The sequence below is a fragment of the Taudactylus pleione genome, unplaced genomic scaffold (assembly GCF_031769625.1).
Source record: "Taudactylus pleione unplaced genomic scaffold, aTauple2 ptg000100l, whole genome shotgun sequence".
Lineage (NCBI taxonomy): Eukaryota > Metazoa > Chordata > Amphibia > Anura > Myobatrachidae > Taudactylus > Taudactylus pleione.
The window spans coordinates 6,433,408-6,451,731 of NW_028284502.1; the positions used below are offsets into that span (position 1 = coordinate 6,433,408).

Below are 18,324 nucleotides of genomic sequence, written 5' to 3' on the forward strand. Positions count from 1 at the left end.
GACATGAGAGTTTTCTAGAAAATACTTTGCATTCTGTTTGAACAACCTCCAGAATAATAATGGAGTTTAGTAAAAGGAGAAGTCCATAGGAAGTGGGAAAATATCTAAAGCAAAGTATGTTTACCAAGATAATTTGGGAGAGTCATTTTAGTCCTAGAGGCTAGGAGAATTATTTAAAAATGAATCAATATTTAGTTCCATAACATTTGCAAACTTCTGTTAGGAAAGTATTTCCAGAAAAAAAGCTTCAAGTCTCTTGAACAAGCTTCAAGAAAAAAAGCTAACATTAGATCTATATTTAGAAGATAGAGATCTTCATTTGAATTACAAGTTTATTTTTTCTGTTTGTGTATCATAAAAAAGTAAACATTAATCCATTGTAGGATGCTTTTAAAGAGAGTGCTATAATAACTGCTAGAAAAAAATTAATATAAGAGAGTGACTTTGCCAAACCATTTTAAGAAAAACAGTCCTATAATTTTAAATGAATGTAGAGAAGAAAACATATACTGTATTTTTTTTCTTCATTTTTACCTTTTAAAAAATCGATTAAGCATCAGCCTTTTTAAGGAGCTCAAAAAATGTTACCATAAAACATACATGAGAAATATAATTTTTCATTTTATGACACTTTGGAGCAGGTGGTGCTGTGGCTTAGCTGGTTAACACGCCTGTCTAGTAAACTGGAGATCCTGCAATTGAATCTTGGCACTGACAATATGAGATGTGAAAACTTTAGCAGTCTTCTTTCTGGCTTACTTGGTGGACAGGTTGCTATGTTTCTAGATAAAGTCTACATCTGACAAACACAAAATAATGCAATATTTCCTTTCTTGAATATAAGCTATATTTTAGCATTAAAATGATGCTAAGGTAAACATCAGAAATTTCCAGAAAATAGCATTTATTATGCTTGAGCAAGCACCATGATTAATATCGTGTGCAATCAAAGGAGAATCATGCAGGGAATTTTATAAAATGTCAACTACAAGTAAATTTTCTAAGATAAATAGAGAGAGAGTAATTTTTATCATAACATCTGGGAGAACAATTGAAAATTAAACAATATTTAGTTCCATAACATCCAAAATTGTGTTAACAAAGTGTTTCCAAAACTGCTTTCCATTTCTTGAAAAAGCTTAAAGAAAAAATGCTAAAAATTGTTCTATCTTTTTAAGATACTTTTTAATTTTACTTCATGTTTTTACTATGTGAGCATCAGAAAATACTGGCACTAATTCTCATGTAGGATTCCATTAAAGAGAAATCCATAATAACTGCTGCAAAATAGTATAATAGAAAGTCACTTGGCAATACATTGTAAGAAATAAGGGCCTGTATTTCACAAAAGAAAGGAGAGAATAAAAGCATATTTATTTAGTCACTTATTCATTCAAAATTACCAACCATTTTAAACTTTGATAAAATACATGTCTCAAAAAGCATTTCAAATATTTTTACCAAAAATTATACTTTACATATATTGTTTTTCAATATTAAACAGCGGCTTTTATGTGGTGCTGTGGCCTAGTTGGTTAAAGTGCCTGTCTCATAAACAGGAGATCCTGAGTTCAAATCTCAGCAGTACCTTTTATTTGCTTGTCATATCTTAGCATGTAGTGTATTGTTGATGCTCAAGAAATAAGACGTGATTCCTTAAGCAACTTTCACCCCAGTTCACTTGGTCAGCAATACAGTTCATTTCTAGATGCAGTCCATATTAGAAGACAACAAAACATGTTCCTGTTTTGATATAAGCCATATAGTTGAATTAAATGTATGCTGTTAGACATGAGAGTTTTCTTGAAAATACTTTGCATTCTGTTTAAACAACCTCCAGAATAATAATGGAGTTTAGTAAAAGGAGAAGTCCATAGGAAGTGTGAAAATATCTAAAGCAAAGTATGTTTACCAAGATAATTTGGGAGAGTCATTTTAGTCCTAGAGGCTAGGAGAATTATTTAAAAATGAATCAATATTTAGTTCCATAACATTTGCAAACTTCTGTTAGGAAAGTATTTCCAGAAAAAAAGCTTCAAGTCTCTTGAACAAGCTTCAAGAAAAAAAGCTAACATTAGATCTATATTTAGAAGATAGAGATCTTCATTTGAATTACAAGTTTATTTTTTCTGTTTCTGTATCATAAAAAAGCAAACAATAATCCATTGTAGGATGCTTTTAAAGAGAGTGCTATAATAACTGCTAGAAAAAATTAATATAAGAGAGTGACTTTGCCAAACCATTTTAAGAAAAACAGTCCTATAATTTTAAATGAATGTAGAGAAGAAAACATATACTGTATTTTTTTTCTTAATTTTTACCTTTTAAAAAATCGATTAAGCATCGGCCTTTTTAAGTATCTCAAAAAATGTTACCATAAAACATACATGAGAAATATAATTTTTCATTATATGACACTTTGGAGCAGGTGGTGCTGTGGCTTAGCTGGTTAACACGCCTGTCTAGTAAACTGGAGATCCTGCAATTGAATCTTGGCACTGACTTTTGTTTGGTTAATTTTCATCACCTTATTATGTAGTTTGTTGTTGATTCATGACAATATGAGATGTGAAAACTTTAGCAGTCTTCTTTCTCGCTTACTTGGTGGACAATGTTCTATGTTTCTAGATAAAGTCTACATCTGACAAACACAAAATAATGCAATATTTCCTTTCTTGAATATAAGCTATATTTTAGCATTAAAATGATGCTAAGGTAAACATCAGATATTTCCATAAAATAGCATGTAAAAACCATTCTTTCCATGTGGTGCTGTGGCTTAGTTGGTTAAAGCGCCTGTCTAGTAAACAGGAGATCCTGAGTTCAAATCTCAGCAGTGCCTTTGTTTGATTCATTTTCATCTACTAAGTATGTAGTTTGTTGTTCATTCATTACAATATGAGATGTGACAACTGTAGTAGCTTTCACCCAGGCTTACTTGATGAACAATGTACTACATTTCTAGAAAAAGTCCATATCAGAAAAACACAAAATAATGCTATATTCCCATTCTTGAGTAAAAGCTATTTTTTTAAAAATAAACTGATGCTAAGGTAAACATCAGAAATTTCCAGAAAATAGCATTTATTATGCTTGAGCAAGCACCATGGTTAATATCATGTGCAATCAAAGGAGAATCATGCAGGGAATTTTATAAAATGTCAATTACAAGTAAATTAAGATAATTAGAGAGAGAGTAATTTTTATCATAACAGCTGGCAGAACAATTGAAAATTAAACAATATTTAGTTCCATAACATCCAAAATTGTGTTAACAAAGTGTTTCCAAAACTGCTTTGCTTTTCTTGAAAAAGCTTAAAGATAAAAAATGCTAAAAATTGTTCTATCTTTTTAAGATACTTTTTAATTTTACTTCATGTTTTTACTATGTGAGCATCAGAAAATACTGGCACTAATTCTCATGTAGGATTCCATTAAAGAGAAATCCATAATAACTGCTGCAAAATAGTATAATAGAAAGTCACTTGGCAATACATTGTAAGAAATAAGGGCCTGTATTTCACAAAAGAAAGGAGAGAATAAAAACATATTTATTTAGTCACTTATTCATTCAAAATTACCAACCGTTTTAAACTTTGATAAAATACATGTCTCAAAAAGCATTTCAAATATTTTTACCAAAAATTATACTTTACATATATTGTTTTTCAATATTAAACAGGGGCTTTTATGTGGTACTGTGGCCTAGTTGGTTAAAGTGCCTGTCTCTTAAACAGGAGATCCTGAGTTCAAATTTCAGCAGTACCTTTTATTTGCTTGTCATATCTTAGCATGTAGTGTATTGTTGATGCTCAAGAAATAAGACATGTGATTCCTTGAGCAACTTTCACCCCAGTTCACTTGGTCAGCAATCCAGTTAATTTCTAGATGCAGTCCATATTAGAAGACAACAAAACATGTTCCTGTTTTGATATAAGCCATATAGTTGAATTAAATGTATGCTGTTAGACATGAGAGTTTTCTAGAAAATACTTTGCATTCTGTTTAAACAACCTCCAGAATAATAATGGAGTTTAGTAAAAGGAGAAGTCCATAGGAAGTGTGAAAATATCTAAAGCAAAGTATGTTTACCAAGATAATTTGGGAGAGTCATTTTAGTCCTAGAGGCTAGGAGAATTATTTAAAAATGAATCAATATTTAGTTCCATAACATTTGCAAACTTCTGTTAGGAAAGTATTTCCAGAAAAAAAAGCTTCAAGTCTCTTGAACAAGCTTCAAGAAAAAAAGCTAACATTAGATCTATATTTAGAAGATAGAGATCTTCATTTGAATTACAAGTTTATTTTTTCTGTTTGTGTATCATAAAAAAGTAAACATTAATCCATTGTAGGATGCTTTTAAAGAGAGTGCTATAATAACTGCTAGAAAAAATTAATATAAGAGAGTGACTTTGCCAAACCATTTTAAGAAAAACAGTCCTATAATTTTAAATGAATGTAGAGAAGAAAACATATACTGTATTTTTTTTCTTAATTTTTACCTTTTAAAAAATCGATTAAGCATCAGCCTTTTTAAGGAGCTCAAAAAATGTTACCATAAAACATACATGAGAAATATAATTTTTCATTTTATGACACTTTGGAGCAGGTGGTGCTGTGGCTTAGCTGGTTAACACGCCTGTCTAGTAAACTGGAGATCCTGCAAAATAATGCAATATTTCCTTTCTTGAATATAAGCTATATTTAAGCATTAAAATGATGCTAAGGTAAACATCAGAAATTTCCAGAAAATAGCATTTATTATGCTTGAGCAAGCACCATGATTAATATCGTGTGCAATCAAAGGAGAATCATGCAGGGAATTTTATAAAATGTCAACTACAAGTAAATTTTCTAAGATAAATAGAGAGAGAGTAATTTTTATCATAGTTCCATAACATCCAAAATTGTGTTAACAAAGTGTTTCCAAAACTGCTTTCCTTTTCTTGAAAAAGCTTAACACGCCTGTCTAGTAAACTGGAGATCCTGCAATTGAATCTTGGCACTGACAATATGAGATGTGAAAACTTTAGCAGTCTTCTTTCTGGCTTACTTGGTGGACAATGTTCTATGTTTCTAGATAAAGTCTACATCTGACAAACACAAAATAATGCAATATTTCCTTTCTTGAATATAAGCTATATTTAAGCATTAAAATGATGCTAAGGTAAACATCAGAAATTTCCAGAAAATAGCATTTATTATGCTTGAGCAAGCACCATGATTAATATCGTGTGCAATCAAAGGAGAATCATGCAGGGAATTTTATAAAATGTCAACTACAAGTAAATTTTCTAAGATAAATAGAGAGAGAGTAATTTTTATCATAACGTCTGGGAGAACAATTGAAAATTAAACAATATTTAGTTCCATAACATCCAAAATTGTGTTAACAAAGTGTTTCCAAAACTGCTTTCCTTTTCTTGAAAAAGCTTAAAGAAAAAATGCTAAAAATTGTTCTATCTTTTTAAGATACTTTTTAATTTTACATCATGTTTTTACTATGTGAGCATCAGAAAATACTGGCACTAATTCTCATGTAGGATTCCATTAAAGAGAAATCCATAATAACTGCTGCAAAATAGTATAATAGAAAGTCACTTGGCAATACATTGTAAGAAATAAGGGCCTGTATTTCACAAACGAAAGGAGAGAATAAAAACATATTTATTTAGTCACTTATTCATTCAAAATTACCAACCATTTTAAACTTTGATAAAATACATGTCTCAAAAAGCATTTCAAATATTTTTACCAAAAATTATACTTTACATATATTGTTTTTCAATATTAAACAGGGGCTTTTATGTGGTGCTGTGGCCTAGTTGGTTAAAGTGCCTGTCTCATAAACAGGAGATCCTGAGTTCAAATCTCAGCAGTACCTTTTATTTGCTTGTCATATCTTAGCATGTAGTGTATTGTTGATGCTCAAGAAATAAGACATGTGATTCCTTGAGCAACTTTCACCCCAGTTCACTTGGTCAGCAATACAGTTCATTTCTAGATGCAGTCCATATTAGAAGACAACAAAACATGTTCCTGTTTTGATATAAGCCATATAGTTGAATTAAATGTATGCTGTTAGACATGAGAGTTTTCTTGAAAATACTTTGCATTCTGTTTAAACAACCTCCAGAATAATAATGGAGTTTAGTAAAAGGAGAAGTCCATAGGAAGTGTGAAAATATCTAAAGCAAAGTATGTTTACCAAGATAATTTGGGAGAGTCATTTTAGTCCTAGAGGCTAGGAGAATTATTTAAAAATGAATCAATATTTAGTTCCATAACATTTGCAAACTTCTGTTAGGAAAGTATTTCCAGAAAAAAAAGCTTCAAGTCTCTTGAACAAGCTTCAAGAAAAAAAGCTAACATTAGATCTATATTTAGAAGATAGAGATCTTCATTTGAATTACAAGTTTATTTTTTCTGTTTGTGTATCATAAAAAAGTAAACATTAATCCATTGTAGGATGCTTTTAAAGAGAGTGCTATAATAACTGCTAGAAAAAATTAATATAAGAGAGTGACTTTGCCAAACCATTTTAAGAAAAACAGTCCTATAATTTTAAATGAATGTAGAGAAGAAAACATATACTGTATTTTTTTTCTTAATTTTTACCTTTTAAAAAATCGATTAAGCATCAGCCTTTTTAAGGAGCTCAAAAAATGTTACCATAAAACATACATGAGAAATATAATTTTTCATTTTATGACACTTTGGAGCAGGTGGTGCTGTGGCTTAGCTGGTTAACACGCCTGTCTAGTAAACTGGAGATCCTGCAATTGAATCTTGGCACTGACAATATGAGATGTGAAAACTTTAGCAGTCTTCTTTCTGGCTTACTTGGTGGACAATGTTCTATGTTTCTAGATAAAGTCTACATCTGACAAACACAAAATAATGCAATATTTCCTTTCTTGAATATAAGCTATATTTAAGCATTAAAATGATGCTAAGGTAAACATCAGAAATTTCCAGAAAATAGCATTTATTATGCTTGAGCAAGCACCATGATTAATATCGTGTGCAATCAAAGGAGAATCATGCAGGGAATTTTATAAAATGTCAACTACAAGTAAATTTTCTAAGATAAATAGAGAGAGAGTAATTTTTATCATAACGTCTGGGAGAACAATTGAAAATTAAACAATATTTAGTTCCATAACATCCAAAATTGTGTTAACAAAGTGTTTCCAAAACTGCTTTCCTTTTCTTGAAAAAGCTTAAAGAAAAAATGCTAAAAATTGTTCTATCTTTTTAAGATACTTTTTAATTTTACATCATGTTTTTACTATGTGAGCATCAGAAAATACTGGCACTAATTCTCATGTAGGATTCCATTAAAGAGAAATCCATAATAACTGCTGCAAAATAGTATAATAGAAAGTCACTTGGCAATACATTGTAAGAAATAAGGGCCTGTATTTCACAAACGAAAGGAGAGAATAAAAACATATTTATTTAGTCACTTATTCATTCAAAATTACCAACCATTTTAAACTTTGATAAAATACATGTCTCAAAAAGCATTTCAAATATTTTTACCAAAAATTATACTTTACATATATTGTTTTTCAATATTAAACAGGGGCTTTTATGTGGTGCTGTGGCCTAGTTGGTTAAAGTGCCTGTCTCATAAACAGGAGGTCCTGAGTTCAAATCTCAGCAGTACCTTTTATTTGCTTGTCATATCTTAGCATGTAGTGTATTGTTGATGCTCAAGAAATAAGACATGTGATTCCTTGAGCAACTTTCACCCCAGTTCACTTGGTCAGCAATACAGTTCATTTCTAGATGCAGTCCATATTAGAAGACAACAAAACATGTTCCTGTTTTGATATAAGCCATATAGTTGAATTAAATGTATGCTGTTAGACATGAGAGTTTTCTTGAAAATACTTTGCATTCTGTTTAAACAACCTCCAGAATAATAATGGAGTTTAGTAAAAGGAGAAGTCCATAGGAAGTGTGAAAATATCTAAAGCAAAGTATGTTTACCAAGATAATTTGGGAGAGTCATTTTAGTCCTAGAGGCTAGGAGAATTATTTAAAAATGAATCAATATTTAGTTCCATAACATTTGCAAACTTCTGTTAGGAAAGTATTTCCAGAAAAAAAAGCTTCAAGTCTCTTGAACAAGCTTCAAGAAAAAAAGCTAACATTAGATCTATATTTAGAAGATAGAGATCTTCATTTGAATTACAAGTTTATTTTTTCTGTTTGTGTATCATAAAAAAGCAAACATTAATCCATTGTAGGATGCTTTTAAAGAGAGTGCTTTAATAACTGCTAGAAAAAATTAATATAAGAGAGTGACTTTGCCAAACCATTTTAAGAAAAACAGTCCTATAATTTTTAAATGAATGTAGAGAAGAAAACATATACTGTATTTTTTTTTTTTTTTTTTACCTTTTAAAGAATCGATTAAGCATCGGCCTTTTTAAGGATCTCAAAAAATGTTACCATAAAACATACATTAGAAATATAATTTTTCATTATATGACACTTTGGAGCAGGTGGTGCTGTGGCTTAGCTGGTTAACACGCCTGTCTAGTAAACAGGAGATCCTGCAATCGAATCTTGGCACTGACTTTTGTTTGGTTAATTTTCATCACCTTATTATGTAGTTTGTTGTTGATTCATGACAATATGAGATGTGAAAACTTTAGCAGGCTTCTTTCTGGCTTACTTGGTGGACAATGTTCTATGTTTCTAGATAAAGTCTACATCTGACAAACACAAAATAATGCAATATTTCCTTTCTTTAATATAAGCTATATTTTAGCATTAAAATGATGCTAAGGTAAACATCAGATATTTCCATAAAATAGCATGTAAAAAAGGTTCTTTCTACGTGGTTCTGTGGCTTAGTTGGTTAAAGCGTCTGTCTAGTAAAAAGGAGATCCTGAGTTCAAATCTCAGCAGTGCCTTTGTTTGATTCATTTTCATCTACTAAGTATGTAGTTTGTTGTTCATTCATTACAATATGAGACGTGACAACTGTAGTAGCTTTCACCCTGGCTTACTTGATGAACAATGTACTACATTTCTAGAAAAAGTCCCTATCAGAAAAACACAAAATAATGCTATATTCCCATTCTTGAGTATATGCTATTTAAAAAATAAATAAACAGATGCTAAGGTAAACATCAGAAATTTCCAGAAAATAGCATTTATTATGCTTGAGCAAGCTCCATGATTAATATCGTGTGCAGTCAAAGAAGAATCATGCAGGGAATTTTATAAAATGTCAGTTACAAGTACATTTTCTAAGATAAATAGAGAGAGAGTAATTTTTATCATAACAGCTGGGAGAACAATTGAAAATTAAACAATATTTAGTTCCATAACATCCAAAATTGTGTTAACAAAGTGTTTCCAAAACTGCTTTGCTTTCCTTGAAAAAGCTTAAAGATAAAATGCTAAAAATTGTTCTATCTTTTTAAGATACTTTTTAATTTTACTTCATGTTTTTACTATGTGAGCATCAGACAATACTGGCACTAATTCTCATGTAGGATTCCATTATAGAGAACTCCATTATAACTGCTGCAAAATAGTATACTAGAAAGTCACTTGGCAATACATTGTAAGAAATAAGGGCCTGTATTTCACAAAAGAAAGGAGAGAATAAAAACATATTTATTTAGTCACTTATTCATTCAAAATTACCAACCGTTTTAAACTTTGATAAAATACATGTCTCAAAAAGCATTTCAAATATTTTTACCAAAAATTATTCTTTACATATATTGTTTTTCAATATTAAATACGGGCTTTTATATGGTGCTGTGGCCTATTTGGTTAAAGTGCCTGTCTCATAAACAGGAGATCCTGAGTTCAAATCTCAGCAGTACCTTTTATTTGCTTGTCATATCTTAGCATGTAGTGTATTGTTGATGCTCAAGAAATAAGACATGTGATTCCTTGAGCAACTTTCACCCCAGTTCACTTGGTCAGCAATACAGTTCATTTCTAGATGCAGTCCATATTAGAAGAAAACAAAACATGTTCCTGTTTTGATATAAGCCATATAGTCGAATTAAATGTATGCTGTTAGACATGAGAGTTTTCTAGAAAATACTTTGCATTCTGTTTAAGCACCCTCCAGAATAATAATGGAGTTTAGTAAAAGGAGAAGTCCATAGGAAGTGTGAAAATATCTAAAGCAAAGTATGTTTACCAAGATAATTTGGGAGAGTCATTTTAGTCCTAGAGGCTAGGAGAATTATTTAAAAATGAATCAATATTTAGTTCCATAACATTTGCAAACTTCTGTTAGGAAAGTATTTCCAGAAAAAAAAGCTTCAAGTCTCTTGAACAAGCTTCAAGAAAAAAAGCTAACATTAGATCTATATTTAGAAGATAGAGATCTTCATTTGAATTACAAGTTTATTTTTTCTGTTTGTGTATCATAAAAAAGCAAACATTAATCCATTGTAGGATGCTTTTAAAGAGAGTGCTATAATAACTGCTAGAAAAAATTAATATAAGAGAGTGACTTTGCCAAACCATTTTAAGAAAAACAGTCCTATAATTTTAAATTATTGTAGAGAAGAAAACATATACTGTATTTTTTTTCTTAATTTTTACCTTTAAAAAAATCGATTAAGCATCAGCCTTTTTAAGGATCTCAAAAAATGTTACCATAAAACATACATGAGAAATATAATTTTTCATTATATGACACTTTGGAGCAGGTGGTGCTGTGGCTTAGCTGGTTAACATGCCTGTCTAGTAAACTGGAGATCCTGCAATTGAATCTTGGCACTGACAATATGAGATGTGAAAACTTTAGCAGTCTTCTTTCTGGCTTACTTGGTGGACAATGTTCTATGTTTCTAGATAAAGTCTACATCTGACAAACACAAAATAATGCAATATTTCCTTTCTTGAATATAAGCTATATTTTAGCATTAAAATGATGCTAAGGTAAACATCAGAAATTTCCAGAAAATAGTATTTATTATGCTTGAGCAAGCACCATGATTAATATCGTGTGCAATCAAAGGAGAATCATGCAGGGAATTTTATAAAATGTCAATTACAAGTAAATTTTCTAAGATAAATAGAGAGAGAGTAATTTTGATCATAACAGCTGGCAGAACAATTGAAAATTAAACAATATTTAGTTCCATAACATCCAAAATTGTGTTAACAAAGTGTTTCCAAAACTGCTTTGCTTTTCTTGAAAAAGCTTAAAGATAAAAAATGCTAAAAATTGTTCTATCTTTTTAAGATACTTTTTAATTTTACTTCATGTTTTTACTATGTGAGCATCAGAAAATACTGGCACTAATTCTCATGTAGGATTCCATTAAAGAGAAATCCATAATAACTGCTGCAAAATAGTATAATAGAAAGTCACTTGGCAATACATTGTAAGAAATAAGGGCCTGTATTTCACAAAAGAAAGGAGAGAATAAAAACATATTTATTTACTCACTTATTCATTCAAAATTACCAACCATTTTAAACTTTGATAAAATACATGTCTCAAAAAGCATTTCAAATATTTTTACCAAAAATTATACTTTCCATATATTGTTTTTCAATATTAAACAGGGGCTTTTATGTGGTGCTGTGGCCTAGTTGGTTAAAGTGCCTGTCTCATAAACAGGAGATCCTGAGTTCAAATCTCAGCAGTACCTTTTATTTGCTTGTCATATCTTAGCATGTAGTGTATTGTTGATGCTCAAGAAATAAGATGTGATTCCTTGAGCAACTTTCACCCCAGTTCACTTGGTCAGCAATACAGTTCATTTCTAGATGCAGTCCATATTAGAAGACAACAAAACATGTTCCTGTTTTGATATAAGCCATATAGTTGAATTAAATGTATGCTGTTAGACATGAGAGTTTTCTAGAAAATACTTTGCATTCTGTTTAAACAACCTCCAGAATAATAATGGAGTTTAGTAAAAGGAGAAGTCCATAGGAAGTGTGAAAATATCTAAAGCAAAGTATGTTTACCAAGATAATTTGGGAGAGTCATTTTAGTCCTAGAGGCTAGGAGAATTATTTAAAAATGAATCAATATTTAGTTCCATAACATTTGCAAACTTCTGTTAGGAAAGTATTTCCAGAAAAAAAAGCTTCAAGTCTCTTGAACAAGCTTCAAGAAAAAAAGCTAACATTAGATCTATATTTAGAAGATAGAGATCTTCATTTGAATTACAAGTTTATTTTTTCTGTTTGTGTATCATAAAAAAGCAAACATTAATCCATTGTAGGATGCTTTTAAAGAGAGTGCTTTAATAACTGCTAGAAAAAATTAATATAAGAGAGTGACTTTGCCAAACCATTTTAAGAAAAACAGTCCTATAATTTTTAAATGAATGTAGAGAAGAAAACATATACTGTATTTTTTTTCTTTATTTTTACCTTTTAAAGAATCGATTAAGCATCGGCCTTTTTAAGGATCTCAAAAAATGTTACCATAAAATATACATTAGAAATATAATTTTTCATTATATGACACTTTGGAGCAGGTGGTGCTGTGGCTTAGCTGGTTAACACGCCTGTCTAGTAAACAGGAGATCCTGCAATCGAATCTTGGCACTGACTTTTGTTTGGTTAATTTTCATCACCTTATTATGTAGTTTGTTGTTGATTCATGACAATATGAGATGTGAAAACTTTAGCAGTCTTCTTTCTGGCTTACTTGGTGGACAATGTTCTATGTTTCTAGATAAAGTCTACATCTGACAAACACAAAATAATGCAATATTTCCTTTCTTTAATATAAGCTATATTTTAGCATTAAAATGATGCTAAGGTAAACATCAGATATTTCCATAAAATAGCATGTAAAAAAGGTTCTTTCTATGTGGTTCTGTGGCTTAGTTGGTTAAAGCGCCTGTCTAGTAAAAAGGAGATCCTGAGTTCAAATCTCAGCAGTGCCTTTGTTTGATTCATTTTCATCTACTAAGTAAGTAGTTTGTTGTTCATTCATTACAATATGAGACGTGACAACTGTAGTAGCTTTCACCCTGGCTTACTTGATGAACAATGTACTACATTTCTAGAAAAAGTCCATATCAGAAAAACACAAAATAATGCTATATTCCCATTCTTGAGTATATGCTATTTTAAAAAAAAAATAAACAGATGCTAAGGTAAACATCAGAAATTTCCAGAAAATAGCATTTATTATGCTTGAGCAAGCTCCATGATTAATATCGTGTGCAGTCAAAGAAGAATCATGCAGGGAATTTTATAAAATGTCAGTTACAAGTACATTTTCTAAGATAAATAGAGAGAGAGTAATTTTTATCATAACAGCTGGGAGAACAATTGAAAATTAAACAATATTTAGTTCCATAACATCCAAAATTGTGTTAACAAAGTGTTTAAACTGCTTTGCTTTCCTTGAAAAAGCTTAAAGATAAAATGCTAAAAATTGTTCTATCTTTTTAAGATACTTTTTAATTTTACTTCATGTTTTTACTATGTGAGCATCAGACAATACTGGCACTAATTCTCATGTAGGATTCCATTATAGAGAACTCCATAATAACTGCTGCAAAATAGTATACTAGAAAGTCACTTAGCAATACATTGTAAGAAATAAGTGCCTGTATTTCACAAAAGAAAGGAGAGAATAAAAACATATTTATTTAGTCACTTATTCATTCAAAATTACCAACCGTTTTAAACTTTGATAAAATACATGTCTCAAAAAGCATTTCAAATATTTTTACCAAAAATTATACTTTACATATATTGTTTTTCAATATTAAATACGGGCTTTTATATGGTGCTGTGGCCTATTTGGTTAAAGTGCCTGTCTCATAAACAGGAGATCCTGAGTTCAAATCTCAGCAGTACCTTTTATTTGCTTGTCATATCTTAGCATGTAGTGTATTGTTGATGCTCAAGAAATAAGACATGTGATTCCTTGAGCAACTTTCACCCCAGTTCACTTGGTCAGCAATACAGTTCATTTCTAGATGCAGTCCATATTAGAAGACAACAAAACATTGTTTTGATATAAGCCATATAGTCGAATTAAATGTATGCTGTTAGACATGAGAGTTTTCTAGAAAATACTTTGCATTCTGTTTAAGCACCCTCCAGAATAATAATGGAGTTTAGTAAAAGGAGAAGTCCATAGGAAGTGTGAAAATATCTAAAGCAAAGTATGTTTACCAAGATAATTTGGGAGAGTCATTTTAGTCCTAGAGGCTAGGAGAATTATTTAAAAATGAATCAATATTTAGTTCCATAACATTTGCAAACTTCTGTTAGGAAAGTATTTCCAGAAAAAAAATCTTCAAGTCTCTTGAACAAGCTTCAAGAAAAAAAGCTAACATTAGATCTATATTTAGAAGATAGAGATCTTCATTTGAATTACAAGTTTATTTTTTCTGTTTGTGTATCATAAAAAAGCAAATATTAATCCATTGTAGGATGCTTTTAAAGAGAGTGCTTTAATAACTGCTAGAAAAAATTAATATAAGAGAGTGACTTTGCCAAACCATTTTAAGAAAAACAGTCCTATAATTTTTAAATGAATGTAGAGAAGAAAACATATACTGTATTTTTTTCTTTATTTCTACCTTTTAAAGAATAGATTAGGTATTGGCCTTTTTAAGGATCTCAAAAAATGTTACCATAAAACATACATTAGAAATATAATTTTTCATTATATGACACTTTGGAGCAGGTGGTGCTGTGGCTTAGCTGGTTAACATGCCTGTCTAGTAAACAGGAGATCCTGCAATCGAATCTTGGCACTGATTTTTATTTGGTTAATTTTCATCACCTTATTATGTAGTTTGTTGTTGATTCATGACAATATGAGATGTGAAAACTTTAGCAGTCTTCTTTCTGGCTTACTTGGTGGACAATGTTCTATGTTTCTAGATAAAGTCTACATCTGACAAACACAAAATAATGCAATATTTCCTTTCTTGAATATAAGCTATATTTTAGCATTAAAATGATGCTAAGGTAAACATCAGATATTTCCATAAAATAGCATGTAAAAAAGGTTCTTTCCATGTGGTGCTGTGGCTTAGTTGGTTAAAGCGCCTGTCTAGTAAACAGGAGATCCTGAGTTCAAATCTCAGCAGTGCCTTTGTTTGATTCATTTTCATCTACTAAGTATGTAGTTTGTTGTTCATTCATTACAATATGAGACGTGACAACTGTAGTAGCTTTCACCCAGGCTTACTTGTTGAACAATGTACTACATTTCTAGAAAAAGTCCATATCAGAAAAACACAAAATAATGCTATATTCCCATTCTTGAGTATATGCTATTTTAAAAAAAAAAAACTGATGCTAAGGTAAACATCAGAAATTTCCAGAAAATAGCATTTATTATGCTTGAGCAAGCTCCATGATTAATATCGTGTGCAGTCAAAGGAGAATCATGCAGGGAATTTTATAAAATGTCAGTTACAAGTACATTTTCTAAGATAAATAGAGAGAGAGTAATTTTTATCAAAACAGCTGGGAGAACAATTGAAAATTAAACAATATTTAGTTCCATAACATCCAAAATTGTGTTAACAAAGTGTTTCCAAAACTGCTTTGCTTTTCTTGAAAAAGCTTAAAGATAAAATGCTAAAAATTGTTCTATCTTTTTAAGATACTTTTTAATTTTACTTCATGTTTTTACTATGTGAGCATCAGACAATACTGGCACTAATTCTCATGTAGGATTATATTAAAGAGAAATCCATAATAACTGCTGCAAAATAGTATACTAGAAAGTCACTTGGCAATACATTGTAAGAAATAAGGGCCTGTATTTCACAAAAGAAAGGAGAGAATAAAAACATATTTATTTAGTCACTTATTCATTCAAAATTACCAACCGTTTTAAAATTTGATAAAATACATGTCTCAAAAAGCATTTCAAATATTTTTACCAAAAATTATACTTTACATATATTGTTTTTCAATATTAAACAGGGGCTTTTATATGGTGCTGTGGCCTATTTGGTTATAGTGCCTGTCTCATAAACAGGAGATCCTGAGTTCAAATCTCAGCAGTACCTTTTATTTGCTTGTCATATCTTAGCATGTAGTGTATTGTTGATGCTCAAGAAATAAGACATGTGATTCCTTGAGCAACTTTCACCCCAGTTCACTTGGTCAGCAATACAGTTCATTTCTAGATGCAGTCCATATTAGAAGACAACAAAACATGTTTCTGTTTTGATATAAGCCATATAGTCGAATTAAATGTATGCTGTTAGACATGAGAGTTTTCTAGAAAATACTTGGCATTCTGTTTAAGCAACCTCCAGAATAATAATGGAGTTTAGTAAAAGGAGAAGTCCATAGGAAGTGTGAAAATATCTAAAGCAAAGTATGTTTACCAAGATAATTTGGGAGAGTCATTTTAGTCCTAGAGGCTAGGAGAATTATTTAAAAATTAATCAATATTTAGTTCCATAACATTTGCAAACTTCTGTTAGGAAAGTATTTCCAGAAAAAAAAGCTTCAAGTCTCTTGAACAAGCTTCAAGAAAAAAAGCTAACATTAGATCTATATTTAGAAGATAGAGATCTTCATTTGAATTACATGTTTATTTTTTCTGTTTGTGTATCATAAAAAAGCAAACATTAATCCATTGTAGGATGCTTTTAAAGAGAATGCTATAATAACTGCTACAAAAAATTAATATAAGAGAGTGACTTTGCCTAACCATTTTAAGAAAAACAGTCCTATAATTTTTAAATGAAAGTAGAGAAGAAAACATATACTGAAATTTTTTTTTAGTTTTACCTTTTCAAGAATCGATTAAGCATCTGCCTTTTTAAGCATCTCAAAAAAAGTTACCATAAAACATACATGAGATATATAATTTTTCATTATATGACACTTTGGAGCAGGTGGTGCTGTGGCTTAGCTGGTTAACACGCCTGTCAAGTAAACTGGAGATCCTGCAATCGAATCTTGGCAGTGACTTTTGTTTAGTTCATTTTCATCACCTTATTATGTAGTTTGTTGGTGATTGATGACAATATGAGATGTGAAAACTTTAGCAGTCTTCTTTCTGGCTTACTTGGTGGACAATGTTCTATGTTTCTAGATAAAGTCTACATCTGACAAACACAAAATAATGCAATATTTCCTTTCTTGAATATAAGCTATATTTTATCATTAAAATGATGCTAAGGTAAACATCAAATATTTCCATAAAATAGCATGTAAAAAAGCTTCTTTCCATGTGGTGCTGTGGCTTAGTTGGTTAAAGCGCCTCAGCAATGCCTTTGTTTGATTCATTTTCATCTACTAAGAGTGTAGTTTGTTGTTGATTCATTACAATATGAGACGTGACTACTGTAGTAGCTTTCACCCAGGCTTACATGATAAACAATGTACTACATTTCTAGAAAAAGTCCATATCAGTAAAACACAAAATAATGCTATATTCCCATTCTTGAGTATAAGCTATTTTAAAAAAAAATAAACTGATGCTAAGGTAAACATCAGAAATTTCCAGAAAATAGCATTTATTATGCTTGAGCAAGCACCATGATTAATATTGTGTGCAATCAAAGGAGAATCATGCATGGAATTTTATAAAATGTCAGTTAGAAGTACATTTTCTAAGATAAATAGAGAGAAAGTAATTTTTATCATAACAGCTGGGAGAACAATTGAAAATTAAACAATATTTAGTTCCATAACATCCAAAATTGTGTTAACAAAGTGTTTCCAAAACTGCTTTGCTTTTCTTGTAAAAGCTTAAAGATAAAATGCTAAAAACTGTTCTATCTTTTTAAGATACATTTTAATTTTACTTCATGTTTTAACTATGTGAGCATCAGAAAATACTGGCACTAATTCTCATGTAGGATTCCATTAAAGAGAAATCCATAATAACTGCTACAAAATAGTATACTAGAAAGTCACTTGGCAATACATTGTAAGAAATAAGGGCCTGTATTTCACAAAAGAAAGGAGAGAATAAAAACATATTTATTTAGTCCCTTATTCATTCAAAATTACCAACCGTTTTAAACTTTGATAAAATACATGTCTCAAAAAGCATTTCAAATATTTTTACCAAAAATTATACTTTACATATATTGTTTTTCAATATTAAACAGGGGCTTTTATGTGGTGCTGTGGCCTAGTTGGTTAAAGTGCCTGTCTCATAAACAGGAGATCCTGAGTTCAAATCTCACCAGTACCTTTTATTTGCTTGTCATATCTTAGCATGTAGTGTATTGTTGATGCTCAAGAAATAAGACATGTGATTCCTTGAGCAACTTTCACCCCAGTTCACTTGGTCAGCAATACAGTTCATTTCTAGATGCAGTCCATATTAGAAGACAACAAAACATGTTCCAGTTTTGA

The 18,324-nt window shown here is 30.4% G+C and overlaps 6 non-coding genes across 6 annotated transcripts; all 6 read left to right on the plus strand.

The window, feature by feature from the left end:
* Positions 1–2,768: 2,768 nt before the first annotated feature.
* On the plus strand, positions 2,769–2,842 carry TRNAT-AGU (transfer RNA threonine (anticodon AGU)). The gene has a single exon. It is a non-coding gene; the product is annotated as a tRNA-Thr (tRNA).
* Positions 2,843–3,694: 852 nt separating this feature from the next.
* Positions 3,695–3,768, plus strand: TRNAK-CUU (transfer RNA lysine (anticodon CUU)). The gene has a single exon. It is a non-coding gene; the product is annotated as a tRNA-Lys (tRNA).
* A 3,832-nt stretch (positions 3,769–7,600) lies between these two features.
* TRNAM-CAU (transfer RNA methionine (anticodon CAU)) lies at positions 7,601–7,674 on the plus strand. The gene has a single exon. It is a non-coding gene; the product is annotated as a tRNA-Met (tRNA).
* Positions 7,675–8,856: 1,182 nt separating this feature from the next.
* TRNAT-AGU (transfer RNA threonine (anticodon AGU)) lies at positions 8,857–8,930 on the plus strand. Its single transcript has one exon. It is a non-coding gene; the product is annotated as a tRNA-Thr (tRNA).
* Positions 8,931–12,831: 3,901 nt separating this feature from the next.
* On the plus strand, positions 12,832–12,905 carry TRNAT-AGU (transfer RNA threonine (anticodon AGU)). Its single transcript has one exon. It is a non-coding gene; the product is annotated as a tRNA-Thr (tRNA).
* Positions 12,906–15,008: 2,103 nt separating this feature from the next.
* Positions 15,009–15,082, plus strand: TRNAT-AGU (transfer RNA threonine (anticodon AGU)). The gene has a single exon. It is a non-coding gene; the product is annotated as a tRNA-Thr (tRNA).
* The last annotated feature ends 3,242 nt before the right edge of the window (positions 15,083–18,324 follow it).